This window comes from Oncorhynchus clarkii, chromosome 5 (assembly GCF_045791955.1).
Source record: "Oncorhynchus clarkii lewisi isolate Uvic-CL-2024 chromosome 5, UVic_Ocla_1.0, whole genome shotgun sequence".
Lineage (NCBI taxonomy): Eukaryota > Metazoa > Chordata > Actinopteri > Salmoniformes > Salmonidae > Oncorhynchus > Oncorhynchus clarkii.
In genome coordinates, this window is record NC_092151.1 from 72,490,718 (window position 1) to 72,514,694 (window position 23,977).

A 23,977-nucleotide genomic window follows, 5' to 3' on the forward strand; every position below is an offset into this window, starting at 1 on the left:
CAAGAAGAAGCGGCACGATCAGTGTGCACACGATCACCAACACTGGACAATTGAGGAGTGGAAAATGTTGCGTCATGCTGATGGCAGAGTCAGGATTTGGTGTAAACAGCATGAGTCCATGGCCCATCCTGCCTGGTGTCAACAGCACAGGCTGGTGGCGGAGGTGTAATGGTGTGGGGAATGTTTTCTGGCACACGTTAGGTCCCTTGACACCAACTAAGCAACAAACGTTTCCAACACCTTGTAGAATATATGCCTGAAGATTTCAGGCTTTTCTGGAGGCAAAAGGGAGTCTGACCCAGTACCAGATGGGTGTACCTAATAAACTGTCCAGTGATGGAAATACTGTGAAATTGTGAACATGATGATAATGCCCTTTTAGTGTAAGAGTTGTTTGAAAATATTGACTCATGGATTTACCATGCTGTCGATGAGTTAATAGACCGATAAGAAACCTCTGACCCGTCCGACGCCGTCACAACTTCGGCAGCTGCAACTGGCCCGTCCGACGCAACTTCGGCCCCCTGATGGACCGTCATGGATTCCCTCGGTACTGCTGCTCATTCCGTGCACCAGTCTTGGAGGTTTACGACACCGACCTCTAGACGTCACTGAACTGTCTCATTACGCACACCTGACTCCAATTCCCCTGATTTAATAACTGTATATATGTGCCCTCTGTTCACCATTGTCTTGTCGGTTATTGTTCCCATGTCCTTTGGTCTTGTGAGTACCTGTGCTTTGTTGTTTCGGCTTTCGTGCTGCATGTATTGTGCACTTGTTATTACGGGTCTCGTCCCATGTATTGTTGTGCACTTGTTCTTATGGGTCTCGTCTCATGTATTGTTGTGCACTTGTTCTTATGGGTCTCGTCTCATGTATTGTTCTTACGGGTCTCGTCTCATGTATTGTTCTTATGGGTCTCGTCTCATGTGTTGTTGTGTACTTGTTCTTATGGGTCTCGTCTCATGTGTTGTTCTTACGGGTCTCGTCTCATGTATTGTTCTTACGGGTCTCGTCTCATGTATTGTTCTTACGGGTCTCGTCTCATGTATTGTTCTTATGGGTCTCGTCTCATGTGTTGTTCTTACGGGTCTCGTCTCATGTATTGTTCTTACGGGTCTCGTCTCATGTATTGTTATTGCGGGTCTCGTCCCTTGTATTTATTAGCGGTTTTACCTCGCTCTTTTGTTTGGGTCACATCCCTGTGTTTTTGTGTACGTGTTTGTTTTGGGCTTCGTCCCCCTGCCTTTTCATGGCATGTTGTATTAGTGGAGTATTAAAACCCCCTATTACATATTCCTGCGCCTGTCTCCAATCATTTATACAACGTGACATTGTATACTGGAATGAAAAAAGGGGGGCGAGTAAACTACACATCCTATGTCCACTCCCTGCTTTGAAGGGGTAAATTACAGGGACATCTTTTACTTGCGTCTGGGGGCTTGTAACAGGACTGCAGAGTGGGAACTCCAGAACACACATGAAATGGAAGAGTTATCTTCTCAGGGTAGCAAAAGGGGAGAAGGGTCTTTGGGAAAGCTATAAAACCCCAATGTGTCAGAGACCTTCATGTTAATGGCCCAGTCTTAGTGTGACTAGTAGTGAATCCTTCAGAAAGCCTGGGTAGAAGACTATAGCTACAGCAACATGCCTTGTCATCAGGACTCCACTAGACCTGCATTCCCACAATCTGTTCCAGATGCTGAATAATCAGGAAGAGTTTTTTCTGCTATTTTTCATTTTCTGTCCGAGGGTCCACCCCCCCCCCCACACTCCCTCCCCCAGCCTCCTCTCCCTCTTTCTACTGTATTTTGTATTTTTATTTTACATTGTATTGATTGCTGTTTTGTTTGACATATTTGTTGTATAACTGTGATCAGGACACCCTTGAGAATGAGACCCTGATCTCAATTTGTTTTTCCTGAATAAAGAATAATAAAGAATAATAATTAACATGTTAAGAACTAAACAAGTGAACATTTTACAATAAAATGTCAGTTCTGTCAGTGAAAACATCATAAGACAGATATTCGACATGCTTCCAGATCATTTACGGCGGCAGGTAGCCTAGTGGTTAGAATGTTGGGCCAGTAACCGAAAGGTTGATGGATCATATCCCTGAGCTGACAAGGTAAAAATCTGTCATTCTGCCCCTGAACAGGGCAGATAACCCACTGTTCCTAGGCTGTCATTGTAAATAAGAATTTGTTCTTAACTGACTTGCCTAGTTAAATAAAGGTAAAATAAACATGCTCCCATCATTAGTATACTCTTAGAAAAAAAAGAAGTGGTATCTAAAATAGAGAACCCTTTCCACAGAGGGTTCTGCATGTAACCAAAAAGGGTTCTACCTGGAACCAAAAAGGGTTTTCCTATCGGGACAGCCGAAGAACCCTTTGGAACCATTTTTTCTAAGAGTGTATCAACAGTGGAACTTCAGACCCAAATAAACAGTCATTATTTAAATCACTCCAACCTGTCATAACCTGTGTGCTGTTGTAGGTTACAGTTTATAAGAATTAGCACAAGTGCAGTGCACTTTTCACCATGTGTTTTCCTAAAAATCCCAGCAATGTTGGACATTCAAGCCTCCACCAAAAGAGCACTTTTACAAGAATAGTTTGGCATCTGCTGAGAGAGCCAGCCTCGGCGTCCACTCCTCTGTACCGTTTTCATTCCTTTTTTGGCTATGTTCTCTCAGCGCATGAGGCAGAAGCGCCTCTCCTCGCCTCACCCGCTCGCTCAAGCAGAGGGGAAACATGCTTCATTTCCTCAGCGCCTTGTCTTTCTCTCTTCAACAGACTCCTTCACTGCCGGACTGCCTGTGTTGTGCGTTCAATCATGTGGAGAGCCTTTAAAACAGTTTGTCCACGTAGCTGCATCTGTTAATAACCCACCCGATGGTTTCCAGCCTGCCTAGAATATCTTGGATTATCTCATTGCTAGGAGCCCAGTTTGAATTTACAAATATATCCAAAAAGTTGTCTTAGTGTTTTTTCTCCGGTCTCTAGAATTCTCCTGAGTATATGGGGGGGGAGTGGGGGGGGGGGGCAGAGTGGATGTTGGCTGGCTATGACTGACTGACATCATCTCCTTGCCTTAAAAGGTGTTCTTTCTTTATATAGAACAGTTACTACAGTCCAATTCCACTTTCTTATTTTACTAAAGGGCAATCACACGATTAAGAGATATTTGTCGCACTTTCCGCATATGACTAACTTTCCAATTGTGTTGTATGTCAACTCTGACATTTTACTTTCATTTCAATGTTTCCATTGAATTAGCATTTGTCAGATAATATATTATCATATTGTCAGTGAGAAGATCAGTGTAATTGTTCAGCTTCATCAGTCTGCCTCCAGGATAGCAGGTGTGGGCCAGCCTGACACTACGTAACCCTGACACTGTGACCCTGCATGGTCCAGCCTTCAACCAGATCTGCCTCGCCAACATCCACCTATGAAATTACTCAGAGAACTATTCCATCTCTCTCAATCAAGCTCTTTCTCTATTGATAACCGAACAGGATGGATCTATTAGTCTTGAATGCTAGCTGTGTCACCAGAGACTCTGGGTTCGAGCCCAGGCTCTGTCGCAGCCGGCCGTGACCGGGAGGTCCATGGGGCGACGCACAATTGGCCTAGCGTCGCCCAGGTTAGGGAGGGTTTGGCCGGTAGGGATATCCTTGTCTCATCGCGCACCAATGACTCCTGTGGCGGGCCGGAAGCAGTGCACGCTAACCAGGTCGCCAGGTGCACGGTGTTTCCTTCGACACATTGGTGCGGCTGGCTTCCGGGTTGGATGCGCGCTGTGTTAAGAAGCAGTGCGGCTTGGTTGGGTTGTGTTTTGGAGGACGCATGTCTTTCGACCTTCGTCTCTCCCGAGCCCGTACCAGAGTTGTAACGATGAGACAAGATAGTAACTACTAACAATTGGATACCATGGAATTAGGGAGAAAAGGGGGTAATTTTTTTTTTTAAAGAGGTGGATGTTCATTGACTTAAAATCATACAGCCTATTAATTTACAGCAATTAACATTCAACTCTCCACATGCCTTGTTTAGTCTGAAAGGGTCTTTTCCTACAGCTGTTCTCAACTGCATGTTTTCTAGATGCCAGTCTGACTCTCTGGGGTACAAGAAACAAAACTGTAGGTCTACACTTACTGTATGTAGACAGAATTTCTACAAGGTACAAAGCTCTGAGTTGGTACTTGGTAAAAACGTTCTCTCTCCTGTGAGCAGGTAATAAATGACAGAACCTGCAGAAATGACTGACGTTAATTCACTTATTTCCTCGGTTCCTCTGACAGTCGGTTCCTCTGTCTTGCGGTGCAGTAGGGACTTGCAGGGAGGGAGAGAGGGAACGTCCTGCTCTCTGTCTCCATGTCAACGGCCCAGTGTTGTGCTGTACCGAGCTGAGCCAACTGGCCCACACAACACCCAGTTACAGTGTGAAAAAACTGCAGAGCTCAGCTCTGTCATTCCAAACTGTAACGCTACATTACAGTTAAATCTCTCTCTCTCTTTCTCCTTATCCTTCTCTCTCAGCCTCCATTTGGAGATATTAATAGGCTGTTAAATGTTATTTCTCTTTTTCTCTCATCATGAAAAATACTTTTTAAAAAAAAGTATAATAATTTAACCTATATTTGATTAGGCAAGTCAGTTAAGAACAAATTCTTATTTTCAATGACAGCCTACACCGGCCAAATTCGGACGATAGTAGGCCAATTGTGCTCGCCCTATGGGACTCCCAATCATGGCCAGTTGTGATACAGCCTGGATTCGAACCGGGGTGTCTGTAGTGATGTGCCTTAGACCACTGCGTCACTCAGTTGGCCTGGTTCCTGGGTGTAAGTTCTTTAACATTGAACACAATGAGAGAGCGCTTCAGGAAAAACTTTTTGATTCATTTACCATTCAGCATTCAATTATACTCATAATAACACGTCAATTATACAATTATTCTGGTGGTGGCTTTTTAACTCCAGTTCCTACATGCAAAGATTAGCAGCATCACTGAGCTTAACGGAGTCAGTACCGCTTGTCTGAGTAAGAGTTCATTGAATCTGTATTTTACAGCATAATGTAGCAAGCTGAAACAGACCATGTTGTGGCAGTCAGAGCAAGCTGAAACAGACCATGTTGTGGCAGTCAGAGCAAGCTGAAACAGACCATGTTATAGCAGTCAGAGCAAGTTGAAACAGACCATGTTGTAGCAGTCAGAGCAAGCTGAAACAGACCATGTTATAGCAGTCAGAGCAAGCTGAAACAGACCATGTTATAGCAGTCAGAGCAAGCTGAAACAGACCATGTTATAGCAGTCAGAGCAAGCTGAAACAGACCATGTTATAGCAGTCAGAGCAAGCTGAAACAGACCATGTTATAGCAGTCAGAGCAAGCTGAAACAGACCATGTTATAGCAGTCAGAGCAAGTTGAAACATACCATGCCAGCCACAGAGCTGCCTCTTCTCCGTGACTCTAATCATGCTGTCTTCAATCAATGCTCTCTCTAATCATGCTGTCTTTAATCAATGCTCTCTCTAATCAACATGTCTATAAAGGTCCTGTTTACACACACAGTTACTGGTTTGTGCTTCCTAGACAATGATGGCCTCTAGTCTATACAGATATAGGATCTACAGTTTTACTGACTGACATGCCACCATGCAAGCTGTGAGCCATCGCTGGGTTTTACAACCTCGCTTGTTTGGGTACGGGGAAGGGGAGAATGTCTTAGCCGCTGGTTGACTAGGAGTAGAGGAGGGAAAGGGTTTATGGGATTCTGCCAGCAGCACTCACTGATGACAGGAAGCGACCATGGGATGACAGGAAGTAGTTGAGTGTAAATAGCCAATAATGAGGGGGTTCTTTCTGTAAACAGCAACAAGGGGCTAAGCTTCCTGCTGCACTGTGTGTACATACTGTACAAGCCAGCTATGAATAAGTGAAAAGCTGTTGATCTACTCAAATGTCTGAACAACAGTTGTACATTTTCCCACAATCAGACTTGTACCTACATATTAATGTGTGTTTATGAGTGTGTGTGTGTGTGTGTGTGTGTGTGTCACTGTTTAACCACACGTCACCATGCCAGTCTACAGCTTTTAAAAAGTGTGGCCTTGTCAAACATGAATGATATATACCTAAACAACAGAATGGAGCCCTGGCATTACACCTCCAAAACAAATACAGCCGCTGTGTGTGTGTGTGAGATACAGTGGAAACACACCAAGGTGGTGACACAACAACATGCTGGCCCCAAACCATGCCCCGGGCCAAGAGTTTATCAGACCAGGTCCAGAAACGCAGGGTGAAATCAATAGGAGCATGGGAAATACCAGAGACTCCTGAGTCTGACTCCCACTGCAATCACGTATGCAAATACACCTCGCTCTCTCTGTCAAACACACCTCCACAAGCATGAGCAGACAGACAGTACAGTATGATCAGTGATCAGTGTCTCACTGTGCCTGACAGCTTGTTTCACACTTCCTTCACCTATATTAACACACCCCCATTACATCTTACAGCGCGTCAACCTGCACTTGACTGATCCATGACAGAAACAGCCTAGTCTGTCACACTGTCTGACATATTGACTGACTGAACTGACTGAGACTGACAGACTCTGACTAACTGGCTGGTTATCTACCTGACTGACTATTAGCTACTACTTATTTGGTTGACTTTAATTAAGGAAATACTGAGGGATCGATGTGCCATCAATGGGTATCTTCTCCTGTTGTGGAGACACAAGAAACAGGAATCCTATAGCTATGGGCCAAAATCACCATAACACAGTTCTCAATGATTTGTCCCATCGCTGCAGAATAATGTTTACACTATGACATCTGTATTTACAACAGCAAAGTAGCAGGTCATTACACATACATTGGTCACCAAGGGTCTCTAATAAGATCAAAGCTCTTTTTTAGACAACCATTTGGAGTTCTATTAGAGGAGGGGGAGACTAGTCCTTTGTTAAGTTTACGGTAAGCGGCTGCAATAACAGTTCACAGGACTCCTGTATACAAACACCCCCAGCGAGATAGCTGAATGTTTATGTTTGACATCATCACTTTAGATCATGATAAACTTCCATCAACAAATTCAAGTGAAGTCCTCAAACTGGTGTGGGCTGTGCGCACACAAACCGCACAAAAAACAAACACAAACAGAGACAGTACATACACAAGCAGGCCTACATGTACACACACAATTTGGATATTTTGAATGAAAGGACAGTCTAAATCATCAGTCTAAATCATATCCTTTTCCACATGGAGGTGCATGTTGGCCGAACCTCCAGTCCAGTCAGGTTTAGAATCAGAGTTAACCCATTGACCTGACCCACATCACAGGCTAATTTACCACCATGCAGGCCCAAACTCTTCACTCACAGCGACTCATACAGCTCTCCCTAATCCCTCCTCCCATGGTTTGGCTGAGTGCTCCTCCTCAGGAGAGAGAGAGGAGACAGAGGAGCCGTCCAACTTTCCATGGACATTTCATAGCCCCCTAGACTCAGCTCCTAGATCAGTTCAACTTGAGGTTCTGTATTGGCAGGAGTAGTCCCTGACATTTTTCATATAGACAACAAAGGAAACCAGAAAAGCATAAAGTAGAATATGACTTTTTGTTATCAACTCCCATTCTCTCTCTCTCTCTCCATGTCCCACTCAATTTCTCTCTGTCTTTGTTCTCCTAGACTTCCAAATGTATTTTCAACCTCTCTATGTTTCTCTCTTTCACCTCCTCCCTTGCTCTGTCTGTACCCCACTCCCTCCCTCTCTCTCTGGCTCTAATTGCACACACAACACATAAAACAGAACCAGACTGTTTTCTTTTCCCCCGCTTTAACAACTGCACAGAGCGTGTGGCTCATTCTGACCAGACTAACAGTTCAGGGTTGCTCCAGCTCCCATCAACCCCTTAAATTATGTCTCTCCCCCAACCATCTCTCTCTCTCTCCTCTCTATTTAATCTGTCTATCTTGGGAGCCATTTTATGTAGAATCAAATAATAGGTGAGAAGTGCAGAGAATGAACAGTGAGCTCCCTCCCTTCCTCCCTCGCTTCCTCCCTCCTTCCCTGCATCCCTCCTTCCCTCTCTACCTCCTTCCCTCCCATTCCTACTTCCCTCCCCCTTTTTCCTTCCCTCTGTCCGGTTAGAGTGTTTTTCTGTATTGCAGGAATGCTCAAGACATTCTTCCTGGGATTGGAATGGGAAAGACATCGCCATTAAATGGGATTAGCAGCAGGAGTGGAGAGGGAGAATGAGAAAGAGGAGGAGAGCCAGAGAAAGTGAGGGGAAGGGAGGGGGTAGAAACAAGAGAACCCAGTGAAGGACTAAAGCCAAACCTGACACTACTATTCTTACCTGACAGACTATTGTGCTAACTAATCTATCAGACCTCAAAGGGGCACCACACAACTGACCTATATAAAAACACAACGGGTCCTTCACCACTAACACAACACTGACACAACCCAGAATAAAGCATCAGTAAAGCAGCCAGTTGCCTCCAGCCCTATCCTTTCCAGAATAACCACTTCCCAGAACTTCCAGTAAATGAATGGGTTTCTATCTCCGCCTCTCTCTGTCCTACAAACCACACATCCATACTCCAACACATGCTTTTTACATTAACTGTCTAAGGGGCTGGCAAAGCAGACAGAAATTACGAAAAAGTGTTCCTGGTTCTCCTTCTCTATCATTTGTGTCTCTCCTTATTCTGTACTCCTTCATTCCATCTCTCAATTCAACCCTTTTTAGTTCTTCAGAAGCATAAATGACAGATTGTGATTTTGAGATACGTTTTAGACCACAAAGTTTTACCACAGAAAAAAGAACAATGGCAACACTGTCTTTCATTGAAGCAGTGAGCTCAGCATAAAGCAACAGTGGCTATGCTAATGTGGTGTGTTCACATCGTCTTCTCTCTCTAATGAACTGAACTTGACTTAGCGTTAATGAAGAGCATCTTGCTGCTTGCTTGTCACCCTCTCTCCCTCTCCCTTCCCCTCTCTCCCACTCCCTTCCCCTCTCTCCCTCTCCCTTCCCCTCTCTCCATAAACGCTCACTTCCACTGAAGTGTGTTAAATTGACAAATGTTGTGTCTGATTCTGTAAAGAATTTGTAAGAAAGAGTAATACCTTCAGTGACGTGGCCCAGGTGAGTGTGTCTGTCTGCAGCTCAGGTATTCCCCAGGAGGAGTGTGTGTGTGGTTGTTTCTGCCAGTCTGCCAGGTAGCGGAGCAGCATATATAGAGCAGTCAGCAGCCAGACTCAGCCTCCCTTGCTCTCTGCATGAGTCAGCCTAAACCTTCTTCACAATAAAAGCCTCTGTTTCACAATAAAAGCTCTGCAACACGGGCCATTGATCTAGAGACTTCCCTTTCAGAACCAGGCTCCTAGAATAACAATCCTCCATCGCCATGTTCTTTTAATCACTGTCTGGAGGTTGTTGAGGAATGATCTGCTTTGCTGTTATCGATCCTTCCTGGGTCTCTTCTACTTTCCTCATTCTTTATCTCAAGCGTTTTCTCTTCTTTCTCTGGCTAGTTCTCTCTGTACGCATTCATTCACACTCCAGGTCCACATTTAGGGCAACAAATGTAACCAATCAGATAGCTGATGAACAAAAACATGAGTGTTTTTATTTTTTTACATTAATGGCATGACTAATGAAAAACGTTGCACATGAACTTCAGGACTGTCTTGAGCTTGCCAGGCAGCTGATAATGAAGAAACAAGAGTTCTCTGTGTATAAACTCAGTTCCACATGTGTCTCTTTAACATACATGTTTCCATAAAACCAACGCCTCTATAAGAAAGTGATTGTTAATACAGCATTAGAGAGTTTACGAGCTACACCTCATAAACACAAGGTCTCTGCTGTGGGTACAGCTCTGAATCACAGCACAGATATGTGACAAAGCCTGGCAGCCAGAGCAACACGGTTCTGAAGACCATAGAGCACTACGGTCCACAAACACAAATACAAAGCAGTAACCGAAGCCACGGATCGGACAGTGAGGAGACAGACAGGATGTTCTGGTGCTCACCTCTCTTAGAGACTTTTATTGACAATATTACCAGGTGCAGGACTAATTGGCCAATAAACTTTGTACAGAAAATAACAAACAGGTCGTTGACAAAGACTTGAATAAATCAAACATATTCTCAGTACAAAATATTCCGGCAACAACTCTTTGCCTATAACAAAACTCAGGTATAACTCTACTCTAGCCAACCTGTTACCTGTCCAGCCTGCTCTCCCTCAGGTATAACTCTACTCTAGCCAACCTGTTACCTGCCCAGCCTGCTCTCTCCCAGGTATAACTCTACTCTAGCCAATGTGTTACCTGCCCAGCCTGCTCTCTCCCAGGTATAACTCTACTCTAGCCAACCTGTTACCTGTCCAGCCTGCTCTCTCCCAGGTATAACTCTACTCTAGCCAACCTGTTACCTGCCCAGCCTGCTCTCTCCCAGGTATAACTCTACTCTAGCCAATGTGTTACCTGTCCAGCCTGCTCTCTCCCAGGTATAACTCTACTCTAGCCAACCTGTTACCTGTCCAGCCTGCTCTCTCCCAGGTATAACTCTACTCTAGCCAACCTGTTACCTGTCCAGCCTGCTCTCTCCCAGGTATAACTCTACTCTAGCCAACCTGTTACCTGTCCAGCCTGCTCTCTCCCAGGTATAACTCTACTCTAGCCAACCTGTTACCTGTCCAGGCTGCTCTCTCCCAGGTATAACTCTACTCTAGCCAACCTGTTACCTGCCCTGCCTGCTCTCTCCCAGATATATCTGTGATGAGAGACGGACCAAGGCGCAGCGTGATTAGTTCCACATATTTTAATAAAGCGAAACTTCCAAACAAAACAATAAACAACGAAATGTGACATCAGTGGTGCTACATACACAAAACACATATCCCCAACCCAGGTGGGAACAATGGAGAACTTAAGTATGATCCCCAATTAGAGACAACGATAAACAGCTGCCTCTAATTGGGAATCATACCAAGTACACCAACAGAGAAATAGGAAAACTAGAACACCCTAGTAACGCCCTGACCTACAACACCATAGAGAACCAAGGGCTCTCTATGGTCAGGGAGTGACAGTACACCCCCCCCCCCCCCAAAGGTGCGAACTCCGCCCGCAAAACATGAAACCAAATGAGGAGAGCAGGGGGGGTGACTAGTGTCGGTGGCGACTCTAGTGCGGGTCGTAGCCCCCGCCCAGACCCCATATCCGGGCATTCGCGCCAGGCTGAACGTTGTGCCTGGGCATCGGAGCAGAGGGCCCTGGCCATGGGTTGGACGCAGCGCCCGGACTGGGCACCGGCGCAGAGGAGGGCTCCGGCCTTGGAGCGGAACTGGGCACCGTGCCTGGACTGGGCACCGTGACTGGACTGGGCACCGGCGCAGAGTAAGGCTTCGGCCTTGGAGAGGGACTGGACGCCGTGCCTGGACTGGGCACTGGCGCAGAGGAAGGCTCCGGCCTAGGAGCGGGATTGAGGAGGCGCACTGGAGGCCTGGTAAGTCGAGCCGGCACAGGTGGCACCGGGAAGTTGACATGCACTTCAGGAAGGGTGCAGGGATTGAGGAGACGCACTGGAGTTCAGATGTGTGGAGCCGGCACAGACTTCACCAGACTGCTGAAAGGCTCTTCAGGCTGAATGTTGAGCAGAACACACCTGCACAACATCTCTCTCCTCTCTCGCTCTCCCAACTTCTCCATCGCCTCCCTGACGGTCTCTGGCTCTTCAGGGTGAGTGCGAGGAGCTGGCACAGATGGCACCGGACTGATGACCCGCTCTTCAGCATGCCTGCGCTGCAGCATACTCCTCGCTAACTCTTCTCTCCGGTATCCCTCATTGCACTCCTCCATTGACTCCCAAACAGGCTCTGGCACTCTCCGCTGCCCGACCACCAGCTCCATGTGCCCCCCCAAAAACAATCTTAGGGTTTCTGGGGCCGCGGCCCCGGTGTTGTCGCTGTCCTTCCTGATTACTCTGCGACTCCTGCCCAAAAAGGGTCTCGCAACCTCCCATTATCTCTTCCCAGGTCAAACTCACTTTACCCTCCGTTGTACGCTGCTTGGTCCTTTCGTGGTAGGATATTCTGTCACGATCGTGATGAGAGACGGACCAAGGCGCAGCGTGATTAAAGTTCCACATCTTTTAATAATGCAAAACTTCCAAACAAAACTATTTAAAAAAACGAAACGTTACATCAGTGGTGCTACATGCACATACACAAACCCATATCCCACAAACCAGGCTGGAACAATGGAAAACTTAAGTATGATCCCCAATTAGAGACAACGATAAACAGCTGCCCCTAATTGGGAACCATACCAAGTACACCAACATAGAAATAGGAAAACTAGAACACCCCCGTAGTCACGCCCTGACCTACAAAACCATAGAGAACCAAGGGCTCTCTATGGTCAGGGAGTGACATTAACTCTACTCTAGCCAACCTGTTACCTGCCCAGCCTGCTCTCTCCCAGGCAAAAGCCAACTGAGCACCTAAGTATTCTTTCCAGGAACTCCCTCCAGCTAGGAATGTTCCATCATGATAGCCCCAAAACACTTTTCTACCATAAATGCGTAATTTCCCATGGACATATACTGTATCATAACCTGTTTGGGATAGGGGGCAGAATTTTCATGTTTGGATGAGTAAACTGCCTGCTACTCAGGCCCAGTTGCTAATATATGCCGATTAGATTTGGATAGAAAACCCTCTGAAATTTCTAAAACTGTTTGAATGATGTCTGTGAGTATAACAGAACTCATATGGCAGGCGAAAACCTGAGAAAAATCCAATCAGGAAGTGGGAAATCTGAGGTTTGTAGTTTTTCAACTCATTGCCTATCGAATATACAGTGTATATGGGGTCAAGTTGCACTTCCTAAGGCTTCCACTAGATGTCAACAGTCTGTAGAACCTTGTTTGATGCTTCTACTGTAAAGGAGGGGGGAATGGGAGCTGAATGAGTCAGAGGTCTGCCAGAGTGGCATGAGCTGGTCACGCGCATTCACGTGAGAGTTCCATTGCAATTCTGAAGACAAAGGAATTCTCCGATTGGAACATTATTGAAGATTTATGATAAAAACATCCTAAAGATTGATTCTATACATCGTTTGACATGTTTCTATGAACTGTAATATGACCTTTCTTCTGAACTTTCGCATGGGCCTGCCCGCGCGTCGTGAGTTTGGATTTGTGAACTGAACGCACTAACAAAAGGAGGTATTTGGACATAAATTATGTACTTTATCGAACAAATCAAACATTTCTCATGGACATGGGATTCCTGGGAGTGCATTCTGATGAAGATTATCAAAGGTAAGTGAATATTTATAACGCTATTTCAGACTTCTGTTGACTCCAACATGGCGGATATCTGTATGGCTTGATTTGTTTTTTTGAAATCTGACACAGCGGTTGCATTAAGGAGAAGTATATCTCTAATTCTGTGCATAGTACTTGTATCTTATATTAAAGTTTATGATGACTATTTCTGTAAATTGATGTGGCTCTCTGCAAAATCACCGGATGTTTTGGAAGCAAAACATTACTGAATGTAACGCGCCAATGTAAACTGAGATTTTTGGATATAAATATGCACTTTATCGACCAAAACATACAGTGCCTTGCGAAAGTATTCGGCCCCCTTGAACTTTGTGACCTTTTGCCTCATTTCAGGCTTCAAACATAAAACTGTATTTTTTTGTGAAGAATCAACAACAAGTGGGACACAATCGTGAAGTGGAACGACATTTATTGGATATTTCAAACTTTTTTAACAAATCAAAAACTGAAAAATTGGGCGTGCAAAATTATTCAGCCCCTTTACTTTCAGTGCAGCAAACTCTCTCCAGAAGTTCAGTGAGGATCTCTGAATGATCCAATGTTGACCTAAATGACTAATGATGATAAATACAATCCACCTGTGTGTAATCAAGTCTCCGTATAAATGCACCTGCACTGTGATAGTCTCAGAGGTCGGTTAAAAGCGCAGAGAGCATCATGAAGAACAAGGAACACACCAGGCAGGTCCGAGATACCGTTGTGAAGAAGTTTAAAGCCGGATTTGGATACAAAAAGATTTCCCAAGCTTTAAACATCCCAAGGAGCAATGTGCAAGCGATAATATTGAAATGGAAGGAGTATCAGACCACTGCAAATCTACCAAGACCTGGCCGTCCCTCTAAACTTTCAGCTCATACAAGGAGAAGACTGATCAGAGATGCAGCCAAGAGGCCCATGATCACTCTGGATGAACTGCAGAGATCTACAGCTGAGGTGGGAGACTCTGTCCATAGGACAACAATCAGTCGTATATTGCACAAATCTGGCCTTTATGGAAGAGTGGCAAGAAGAAAGCCATTTCTTAAAGATATCCATAAAAAGTGTAGTTTAAAGTTTGCCACAAGCCACCTGGGAGACACACCAAACATGTGGAAGAAGGTGCTCTGGTCAGATGAAACCAAAATTGAACTTTTTGGCAACAATGCAAAACGTTATGTTTGGCGTAAAAGCAACACAGCTCATCACCCTGAACACACCATACCCACTGTCAAACATGGTGGTGGCAGCATCATGGTTTGGGCCTGCTTTTCTTCAGCAGGGACAGGGAAGATGGTTAAAATTGATGGGAAGATGGATGGAGCCAAATACAGGACCATTCTGGAAGAAAACCTGATGGAGTCTGCAAAAGACCTGAGACTGGGACGGAGATTTGTCTTCCAACAAGACAATGATCCAAAACATAAAGCAAAATCTACAATGGAATGGTTCAAAAATAAACATATCCAGGTGTTAGAATGGCCAAGTCAAAGTCCAGACCTGAATCCAATCGAGAATCTGTGGAAAGAACTGAAAACTGCTGTTCACAAATGCTCTCCATCCAACCTCACTGAGCTCGAGCTGTTTTGCAAGGAGGAATGGGAAAAAACGTCAGTCTCTCGATGTGCAAAACTGATAGAGACATACCCCAAGCGACTTACAGCTGTAATCGCAGCAAAAGGTGGCGCTACAAAGTATTAACTTAAGGGGGCTGAATAATTTTGCACGCCCAATTTTTCCGTTTTTGATTTGTTAAAAAAGTTTGAAATATCCAATAAATGTCGTTCCACTTCATGCTTGTGTCCCACTTGTTGTTGATTCTTCACAAAAAAATACAGTTTTATATCTTTATGTTTGAAGCCTGAAATGTGGCAAAAGGTCGCAAAGTTCAAGGGGGCCGAATACTTTCGCAAGGCACTGTACATGTATTGTGTAACATGAAGTCCTATGAGTGTCATCTGATGAAGATCATCAAAGACTAGTGATTCATTTTATCTCTATTTCTGCTTTTTGTGACTCCTCTCTTTGTCTGGAAAATGGATGTATGTGTTTTGTGACTAGGCTCTGACCTAACATAATCATATGTTGTGCTTTCACTGTAAAGCCTATTTGAAATCGGACACGATGGGTAGAGTAACAAGAAGTATATCTTTAATTTGGTGTATTGCACTTGTGAATGTATGAAAGTTACATACTTCTAAAAAATCTTTTGGAATTTCGCGCGCTGCCTTTTCAGCAGAATGTTGTCGAGGGGTTCCACTAGCATAACCCCTCACCATACAACGGTTTTACATAAACCGGCTTTGTAATCATGTTACCCAATGAAATTGCTGTACAATATCATCTTGTTGCCATCTGAAGAGTGTTTTGAATACTGATGTTTGATTTTCTGGTTTTAAGCATTAAACTTTCAAATGGCTCTTTGTTGACTGTTGCTGGGTGCTATTGTCCTCCATCAGCACTTGTACCCTACCTGCCCTAAGCTCTCTCCTGGCCCCTTACACTAAGTCTGAATTTATGTGACCTAAACTGGGACATCTTTAAACCCCTTGACCATGTCCTAAAGCAATTAGATCTTTCTCACATTATTACTAATCCCACAAGGTATGATTCCAAACACCCAGAAAAGGCAACTCCCCTCGATGTTATCCTCACAAATCCTGATAGGTATCAGTCTGGTGTTTTCTGTAATGACCTTAGTGATCACTGTTTTGCAGCCTGTGTTCGTAATGGCTGCTCAGTGAAACGAGCTGTCCTGATTTGTCATAGACGCTTGCTAAAAAACTTTCATGACCAAGCCTTCCTTCATGACCTGGCCTCTGTAAAATGGTATAGAACCATCTTGATCGCCTCTTTCGAAGATGCTTGGACCTTCTTTTTTTATATTTTCAGGGGTATTGTTAACAAACACCCCCATAAAGAAAATGAGAATTAAAAACAGGTTCAGCCCCTGGTTCGACCATGATCTTGCAGAGTTACTCCACGTCAAGGCTCGGCACACACATACTCAGGCTGACTGACTGGCTATCGTTCAGGCAAATGAGAAATAAGTGCACTCAGGCTATCCGGAAGGATAGTTACTTTAGGAGCAGTTCTCTGTGTGTCCAACCCCAAGAAGTTCTGGAAAACGGTTAAAGACCTGGAGAAAAAACCCTCCCCCTCACAGCTGCCCATGTCCCTTAATGTTGATTATGTGGTTGTTACTGACAGGAAGCACATGGCTGAGCTCTTTAATCACCACTTCATTAAGTCAGGATTCCTATTTGACTCAGGCATGCCTCCTTGCTCATCCAACATTTTCTCATCTCCCACCCCTTCTAATATGACTATGCATCTCCCTCTTTTTCCCCTGCCCCACTACAAGTTTCTCCCTGCAGGCAGTCACTGAGTCCAAGGTGCTAAAGGAGCTCCTGAATCTAGACCCCATAAAACATCTGGGTCAGATGGTTTAGACCCTTTCTTATTTATGGTTGCTGCTCCTATCACCGCCAAGCCTACCTCCAACCTTTTTAACCTGTCTATGCTTTCTGAGGAGGTTCCCATTGCTTGGAAGGCAGCCACGGTTCGTCCTTTATTTAAAGGGGGAGATCAAGCTGATCCTAACTGTTAAAGGCCTATTTATATTTTGTCCTGTTTATCAAAAGTGTTGGAACAACTTGTCAATAATCAACTGCCTGGCTTTCTTGATGTCTATAGTATTCTCTCGGGTATGCAATCTGGTTTCTGGTCAACCTGGTTTCCAGATGTGTCACTGCAACCTTAAAGGTGCTCAATGATGTCACCATTGCCCTTGATTCTAAGCAATATTGTGCTGATATTTTTATTTACTTGGCCAAAGCTTTTGATACGGTAGACCATTCCATTCTCGTGGGATGTATTGGTGTCTCTGAGGAGTCTTTTGGCTGGTTTTCTAACAATCTCTCGCAAAGAGTGCAGTGTATAAAGTCAGAAAATCTGCTGTCTCTGCCACTGCCTGTCACCAAGGGAGTACCTCAAGGCTCGATCCTAGGCCCCACGCTCTTCTAAATTTACATCAACAACATAGCTCAGGCAGTAAGAAGCTCTCTCATACCTTTAATTGCAGATGATACAGTCTTATACTCAGCTGGCCCCTCCCTGGATTTTGTGTCAAATGCTCTACAACAAAGCTTTCTTACTGTCCAACAAGCTTTCTCTACCCTTAACTTTGTTCTGAACACCTCCAAAACAAATGTCATGTGGTTAGGCAAGAGGAATGCCCCTCCTCCCACAGGTATTTTTACTACCTCTGAGGCTTTAGAGCTTGAGGTAGTCACTTCATACAAGTACTTGGAAGTATGGCTAGACGGTGCACTGTCCTTCTGTCAGCACATATCAAAGCTGCAGGCTAAAGTTAAATCTAGACTTGATTTCCTCTATCGTAATCGCTCCTCTTTCACACCAGCTGCCAAACTAATCCTGATTCAGATGACCATCCTACCCATGCTAGATTATGGAGATAGAATTTATAGATCGGCAGGTAAGGGTGCTCTCGAGTGGCTAGATGTTCTTTACCATTCGGCCATCAGATTTGCCACCAATGCTCCTTATCGTACACGTCACTGCACTCTGTACTCCTTTGTAAACTGGTCATCTCTGTATACCTGTTGCAAGACCCACTGGTTGATGCTTATTTATAAAACCCTCTTAGGCCTCACTCCTCCCTATCTGAGACATTCTGTTAAAGGTCCCCAAAGCACACATGTCCCTGGGTCGCTCCTCTTTTCAGTTCGCAGCAGCTAGCGACTGGAACGAGCTGCAAGAAACACTCAAACTGAACAGTTTTATCTCAATCTCTTCATTCAAAGACTCAATCATGGACACTCTTATTGACAGTTGTGGCTGCTTTGTGTGATGTATTGTTGTCTCTACCTTCTTGCCCTTTGTGCTGTTGTCTGTGCCTTATAATGTTTGTACCATGTTGTGTTGCTACCATGTTGGTTATGTTGTGTTGCTACCATGCTGTGTTTTCACGTGTTGCTGCCTTGCTATGTTGTTGTCTTAGGTCTCTCTTTATGTAGTGTTGTGCTGTCTCTCTTGTTGTGATGTGTGTTTTTTCCTATATTTATATTGTATTTAAAAAAAAATTAATCCCAGGCCCCCATCCCCTCAGGAGGCTTTTTGCCTTTTGGTAGGCCGTCAACGATGACTCATAGACTAACTTGCCTCATGCTTAATGTACACCAGCACTTCAACAAGAAAGCAGCCATAAACAACATGGCGCTTCAGACAAACATGAGGTAGGTTAAATGATAAGATTATACTCTACCAATACTTTGATCGTTATTCTCATAATATATTTCACATTACTAGATCATATTTGTTTAAATGGGCAGTTTTATACATGATAGAAACATTGTTAAAAGCTACTTTGTTTTAGTAACTGGCGTGATCAACAAACAATCGACTTTGGCTCCTTATGTCAAAGTATTATTGGCAAACGGAATGCGCTACTCAACCCAACATTCTCTTTGGTTTCAGGATTCTTGACTTTTCCTTGAAGAGATACAATAAAGAGTCTCTCTTCAACCAATCATTTGTTTCAGTGTCATTGTCTACAGGTTATGGACATGCGCTCCATGACAACCACTGACAAAGAGCAATAAGGCACACAAACAAAACCCCGAACGCAAAGAGTTTGAAAGATCAACACAAAGCTCTGAATCCAACAGGCATTAAACATAGTTTCAACAAGACCACAGATGTATATTAAACATGTTGTTTAGTTATACTGTATAAACTCGATTTGGGAACGAATTAACATTCCAAAGCATCAAAATCACATTTGAGATGAACTCTCAGTACAAAAAACCAAACAGTATCCAGGATCCTCTGTAAACAAGTTATGTGTGTCTGTGTGTGAGTGAGAGAGACAGAGCAGGGTAGAATGGTTTGGAACGTGGCCTTCAGTTTGTTGCAGTTGTTCTCTGTTACCCTGACAACGACCTCAGAGGTTAAAGAGGTTTGTAGCCGGCCCAATCATTTAATCTCTGTGGTATGACAATTATGCAGACGGCATGGGTTTGACTGGGACTGAGTCAATCCACATGCGATATATAGCACATTAAAGGGGATTAGTAGCTTCCTCATCTTTACCTCTCTGGGCATATGCAGGCTTCCCACGCATACACACATGGTGTTACTTACAGGCAAGCAGGCTGTTGTTCTAAGCTCCCCCATGTTTGGGATTGTTAGCCCGGTTCATATGTACGTACGTGTGTGTGTGAGTGTGTGTGTTTGTGCATGTGTGTGCGTGTGCGTGTATGACAGACATTTAAGTCAGGAATGGGAGTTCCTGGATGCCATGAGGGGGGAAGACGCCACATGGTGAGGTTGTGACCCCATTCGCAGCCATTTGCTAGCAGCATTTTAACACATAATACCCATCTTTGACATCTGACCCCTGAAAGATAATTGTTGAACCTCATCTGCCATGTGGCTCCAGCAGAGCCCACACCTTCCACTTCCTCCTCTTTGGACACACAGGGTCAGAACATGACTTTGTATTGTTCTGTGATTTCAAGAACCAAACGAACACACACACACGCACACACACACACACACACACACACACACACACACACACACACACACACACACACACACACACACACACACACACACACACACACACACACACACACACACACACACACACACACACACACATTATCTCTCTCTCTCTCTCTCTCTCTCTCTCTCTCTCTCTCTCTCTCTCTCTCTCTCTCTCTCATTGTGACTCATTGTGGTAGGTCTCTCAGGGTGGAGGCTGTGACAGATCAGTCTGGAACAGTGAGGATTAACACAGCTGTCTGATCATGATGACCCTCACACCCTGCAGGGGTTCTGAGAGGCACTACAGCATCACTTCCTCCTCACCGTGACGACAGGCCCACAGTGCCACATTATGATCCACAACCTGTTTTTAGACTGACCAGAAATCAACTTGAACCAGAACTCAACCACATTTCAAGTAGTCCTCAATCAAGGATGGAGTTATGAAGGTTATGGTTATTTTATGTCATGTTTTTAAGTTTAGATTGTGAGCGGGTTATGACAAGGCAGAGTTGAGGTTGTTTAAACCACTGATCTGTGCTTGACTCCTCTGCTTTTCACAATCCGTAATCCTCAAATAATCTAGAGCAAACAAGAAAATGAAGCCTGGTGGAGATTCTCACAGAGGGTTTGCCAGAGAGGGTTCAACAGTAGGCTGTTTATAAAATGGATATGTGCACAATAACTATTTCAACTGTCAGGTTTTGATTCCTTGTTTTATGAAACAGTGATTAAGATATAAAATGTTGGCAGGATAATTGCTGCTTGTGTGTTTGACGACGCCCACCCACAGATTATATCCCAACCCATAATCTAATGTTGTGTCACCGTGATCACAGTCAGTACTACAGTCACACCTCACTGTGCCTCGTTCACTTGGCTCTTCTCTATGATCCTCTCCTCAAAAACCTTACATGGTCTGGGTTTGGACTTTCCCTTCAGAGGCTGCCGCTTGAACTGAATGTCCTTGGTGTTTCTGTACAAATAAATACTGTATCATTATCTTTTGTAGATTAAGTTTGCATGTGAATCTAGTAAATGTTGACAGTAATCACCAAGATGGCAATTAATAACTTGACGATTTGCCACACAGCAGCCACAGGGAATCTCAGGGGGACTCTGAGGCACCAGTTCCAGGAAAGAGGCACTTTCTAAATCCCTTCCATATAAAAATGCTCACACCAGCACAAGCATACATACACACCTTGTTTTCAGGGTATGTTGTAACCATTCAACATGAAACAGTTCCTGTGAAGTGTCACACTGGGTAAGTATGTACAAGACTAGAAAGCTGATACTGAACACCAATGCCACTTACACTCCATCACAATGTACACGTGGGGGTTCGCACACGTACACACACACATGCATGCGCACACACAAACAGACACAAACACACACCCTCCTACACACACACAGGGAAAGCAGATTGACAAATTCCAGGTGTTAACAGTCCAGTGTGATACAGCTTTATTCTTGGTCGCGGGTGTCCCCTTAAACCCCTGGTGAATCTTAATCATAAATCAGGACGGAACATACACACTCTCCAAAATGGCAGCCCAGTGACCTCACACTGATATGATAGCTCCCACCTAAGTTATTTATGACCTGCCTCAAGGCATGGCTACAGACCCAACAACCTTTAACAGCTTAATACAGACTGTTATACACTGCTGCCCTTAAGCCCCAAAACATACTCAACCTGCCTCTCTCTCTCTCTCCCCCTCTCCCTCTCTCTCACTCTTAAAACACAAGGCCAGTGTTCTGATCCTAAATGCCAACGTGTGGCCTCTCCTCTGAGAGCTTCCTCTGATTCTTCCACCAGGTGTGGCAACACCAGTAACAACAGCCATCAGAACCACACACTGACTGACTGACTGGCCCAGCTCCATCTTCCTCCAGTACAGACAGTCACAGTGCAGACAGACAGCGGGCGTGTTTTCCCAGATCAGGTCTTGTACAGTCACCTCAGCCTGCCAAGTCATACAGCAACTTCCTCTCCACAGTAGTGCCCTGAATCTCCACAGTAGAGGCATGAATCTCCCCAGTAGAACCCTGAATCTCCACAGTAGAGCCCTGAATCTCCACAATAGAGCCCTGAATCTCCACAATAGAGCACTGAATCTCCACAATAGAGCCCTGAATCTCCACAGTAGAGCCCTGAATCTCCACAGTAGAGCCCTGAATCTCCACAGTAGAGCACTGAATCTCCACAATAGAGCCCTGAATCTCCACAATAGAGCACTGAATCTCCACAGTAGAGCCCTGAATCTCCACAGTAGAGCCCTGAATCTCCACATTAGAGGCATGAATTTTAAGCCCGAGCCCTACCCATGCCCATGACGTTCAGGCCCTACCCTACCCAGGCCTGATTGCTTCTGCCAAATTTAAGGCCCTGCCCAAAACCCGAAATCAGAAATAACTTCCTCTGTTAGTAAATCCATTTGCTGCTCCTCTCTGTCTGTCACTCGCTCCCTGCGTACAGCGAGCTGTGCATGTGCTCTGCTCATGGCTTTCTGAGTCTGTTATCCATAGCAATAGCTCTGCTTGGGCTGCTCTGCTCAATAAAGAGACATGAGAGAGCAGTTAGCTGTTAGTTACTTTTCATCACTCTAAACTCCAACTGTCTTATATTTGACGAGGTTGAAGCACTTCTGACACCATGTTAGGATATTAGTCAGATATAACTATGCTGCGCAGCAGAGTACATGCAAATGGCTCAGCTTTAAAATGTTAGTCATCATTTTAGTGATACCTGAGCCCTGCCAGTACCCTAGTTATTGATGAAAAAACAGGACCTACCCGGCCCTAACCGATGTATAATGTCGGGGCCCGTCAGGCTCTGGTCAGGTAGGAGGAGAGCTCTACTCCACAGCCCAGCTCTGTTAATGCAGCTCTGAGATAGCATCGACAGGAGAGCTTTCATCAAGATACCAGCCCACAGACCCACAGCTCACAGTTCAAGGCAATGTGAGGCATAAATAACAGGTGTAGGCCTATGTAATGGTTGAGATGCATGGATGCAGTAGTACGTCCTCTTAGACCATCACACTAAAATGACTTTCTTTCCTTGTGAATAAAATACAGCAGTTAAAGCAGTAACTGTGACTGTGATTTATCTATTGAAAACATCCATCAAAACAGACACTGATTCACAGACCTTATTGGCTCCAGTGAAATGGTAGCCGTTGCATGATAGTGCTTCGTTTTACATTAGGAGACAGAGAGCTAATACAGTGAGCTCATAGTTTCCATTCAGTTCCCCATTGGATTCACAGCAATTTAGAAAAACGACTCAATCAGAACCTTGATTAAAGTTACATTGGAGGCCTCAAATCAAATCCAGATAAGATAAAAACAGACTTTTACATCAGAGGCAGTAAAAGTCACACAACAGCGTCCCCTTTCACAGACGTAGACACTGTAGAACCGTGGCTTCAACATTGTGTAAAAGCATGCAGTTTAAAAACGTTATTGTTTTCAGGAGAACAAATGAGAGGCAGTGACCCCTGCCGTGAGGTCAGAGGTTGAAGGTCAAAAGTGGCCGGTGCCTGAGGCTTTAGTTTGTCAGCCAACACTTCTACAGGTCACCAGGGGACAGAGAGGAAGCTAAGCTCCAGCACGGCATGGCACAACGCATTGACCCCTGGGTAATAGCAGGGCTGGTTGTTTTTACTGTGTAATTACTGAGTGTATGTAGCAGAGGAGAGGGGGGTCAGTGCACCGTCCCTCTGCACGCTTCACCACGGGGAGCTGATTGTTTTTGGCAGTATGTTTGTGTCATTATTGTGGAAAAACTCACTCAAGGAAGCAGCTTTATGGTGATCCTGCTATTTGCAGAAACTCAAGCCGGGACACCAAAAGAAATACAGCAAAACAATCTGAATGTGCCAACACATCGTTATGATGCCATTATTCTTCCAACTCCACTGCTAAACAACAGGGCTCCACTCACATCACACCCAGAAACAGACCCAGACCCAGACCCAGACCAGACCCAGACCAGACCCAGACCCAGACCAGACCCA

General features: G+C 44.7%; 1 protein-coding gene across 13 annotated transcripts in view; it reads right to left on the reverse strand.

Annotated features, from left to right (window-relative positions):
* Window positions 1–23,977, reverse strand: part of LOC139409355 (palladin-like) — a 104,047-nt gene that overhangs the window by 17,780 nt on the left and 62,290 nt on the right. The gene's annotated exons all lie outside the window — the stretch shown is intronic.